We start from the raw sequence: 2468 nt of genomic DNA, 5'->3' as shown, positions 1-2468 counted from the left end.
TCTCTTTGGTTTTGGAGCTGTTTAAATCCTTTAGAATTTGGTTCCAATATTCCAGCTCTTGAATTCTGATGTGAATTGTTTCATTCTCTAGTTGCAGGTCTCTTTTCCTCTTGTTTTTAGAGAACCCACTTCGTTTGAAGAGAACTTCAATGTTTTTTTGGAGAATCTTGTTCTCATTTATGAGCTCTCTTTTTTGCTCCTTAAGGTCGGCGTTCTCGACTTTAAGGTCACGTATGGTAGAGTTTTGTTGTTTGAGAGTTTTATTCTCATTTTTCAGCTCTTTGATTTGCTGTTTAAGTTTTTCGTTCTCGGCTCTCATGTTGCATACAACAGGATTTGACAGACTCATATTTCAAATTGAAGTTGATGCTAAATCTCTGTACCAACTAAAAGATTTTTTAAAAATACCGTCAACTGTGTCAGAAACGCAAGTTTCCAGTAGTTTCCTGCCTAGTGAATTCTTCCACTCTCTTTGAAAGACTGCCAAGAGTGAGAACCTCTCCCCTATTTATAGGTTTTCGTGTGCTGATGTCATAAAGAAGACCAGAGATCAAAGGGATTCTGGTGAAACGTCACTGTGTCTGGTCTGGGCAGTTCTGAATTGAATAATAACAAAATGACGGGGGGCGTGTCTGGTAGCCATGTGAAGACGTGTTGTACAGGGCTCCTCAATGGACTAACTTGTTTCATAATTCCATTGCTCCAAAACTAACGAACTTTTAACAACAGTACGATAATATGGGGCGCCGTTTGTAAACTGAAACATGCCGAAATTAACAGCAACATTTTTCCACATTTAGCTCTAAATCTTACAAAAACATGTTTTTTCGAGTCATTTTTTACAACATTTAGTATAATATTTGTAACTTTTCATATTTAAAACAGGATTTTAAATGTTAAATCTAAATGCTAAATGTTAAATGTAAATATTATATATAAATCTAAATGTTAAATGTTAAATCTAAATGTTATATATAAATCTAAATGTTAAATGTTAAATCTAAATATTATATATAAATCTAAATGTTAAATGTTAAATCTAAATATTATATATAAATCTAAATGTTAAATGTTAAATCTAAATGTAACCCAGAGTAATTTCCTGCACTTATTTCCTGCCATTGAACGCATCACAAATGCATGACTCCAACCACATGACTTTGCTCAGCCAATCGAATGGCATGTAGGTCATAGTAAGCCTGTCCCGGCTTCCTCCCGTCAGATGCGTGGAGGCAAGCCAGGTGACAGAGCTGTTGCAGGTGTGTATTGGCAAACATTTGCTTTTCCCGTTTTAATGCATTTTTTAACACCAACTAACTTATGCAACTTAGATGCTGATTACTGTGAGCCAGAGCCATAATGTTGTTGTGCACTGAACAGAACGGAATTGGTGAGTTTGAACTTTTAATTGACTGTTTGTATTGCTACCAGCTGACGCTAATCGGCTGCTGCCTGTCCAAACAATTTGATTTTGATTTGACTGATAGTTGTTGAATAACAAATGTTGTGGAGCTACATAGTATGTATGTATGTAGCAGTTGAAATGTTTTCAGTTAAATCCTTATTGGTTAGAAATATTATATTTAACCAATATATTGTTTGTTTATTTTTATAAATTGTGTACACAGGAACAAGAACAACTTAATGTATTTAGCTTAATTGGCTGACATTTTTGTATGTTGTTCTTGTGATTTCTTATTGGCCTTGTTTATTTAATGCAGGCCAGGTGAACCTTTTTTGGGTATGGAAAAGGATGGCGAGCCAATGAACGGCTAGGAGCAGGACTCACTCTGCATTGAAGCTTCCACTGGACTGGTAGGAAGCTATCAAAGGCGACGCTCTGTCCCGTAATTTCCGAATACACTGATTTCCACAATCATACACACCAGTTCCCCCGTTTATGGACAATGGCGCTTGGACATCTCTCATGGATATTCAGATAAAACTCATGGACTTCAGTGTGGATCAGTGTTTTCGATGTTAACATGTGTTATTTATGGGGAACTTTTTTTGAGAATCTATATTGCTTGGTATAAGCCAGAAGAATTTGCTTAGTTGTTTTTGTGCACCCCCACTGGGTTTTTCTATTAATTAAATAGCTACAGCAGGAATGATTATTTAAGCTTTCATTTTCTTTTCTTAATTTTCTTTGCTTTCGGTTAAATACATGGTACCTGCAAAAGCATTTTGTGTTGTGTGTATTTAATTACTGCCCATCAGCTCCAGTGGCATTCCTAAATCTTCTGATTAATAATAATCACACTCAATCCCTAGCCTGTATTAACTCATTAGCGCTACATCAGTGTTACATAAATGTTATATATAAATCTAAATGTTAAATGTTAAATCTAAATGTTATATATAAATCTAAATGTTAAATGTTAAATCTAAATGTTATATATAAATCTAAATGTTAAATCTAAATGTTATATATAAATCTAAATGTTAAATGTTAAATCTAAATGTTA

The 2468-nt window shown here is 34.2% G+C and overlaps 1 long non-coding RNA gene across 1 annotated transcript; it reads left to right on the top strand.

Annotated features, from left to right (window-relative positions):
- Window positions 1-1228: 1228 nt before the first annotated feature.
- LOC147316421 (uncharacterized) lies at window positions 1229-2185 on the top strand. Its single transcript, XR_015124480.1, has 2 exons — window positions 1229-1259; window positions 1332-2185. It is a non-coding gene; the product is annotated as an uncharacterized LOC147316421 (long non-coding RNA).
- Window positions 2186-2468: the final 283 nt, after the last annotated feature.

Source organism: Aulonocara sp. 'chitande type north' Nkhata Bay, linkage group LG13 (genome assembly GCF_057382095.1).
Source record: "Aulonocara sp. 'chitande type north' Nkhata Bay isolate Kocher_YH1m ecotype deep benthic linkage group LG13, A_spYH_male_GT1.1, whole genome shotgun sequence".
NCBI classification, from domain to species: Eukaryota; Metazoa; Chordata; class Actinopteri; order Cichliformes; family Cichlidae; genus Aulonocara; species Aulonocara sp. 'chitande type north' Nkhata Bay.
The sequence above is the reverse complement of the archived record's forward strand: the minus strand, read 5'-3'. Positions and strand labels throughout refer to the sequence as shown.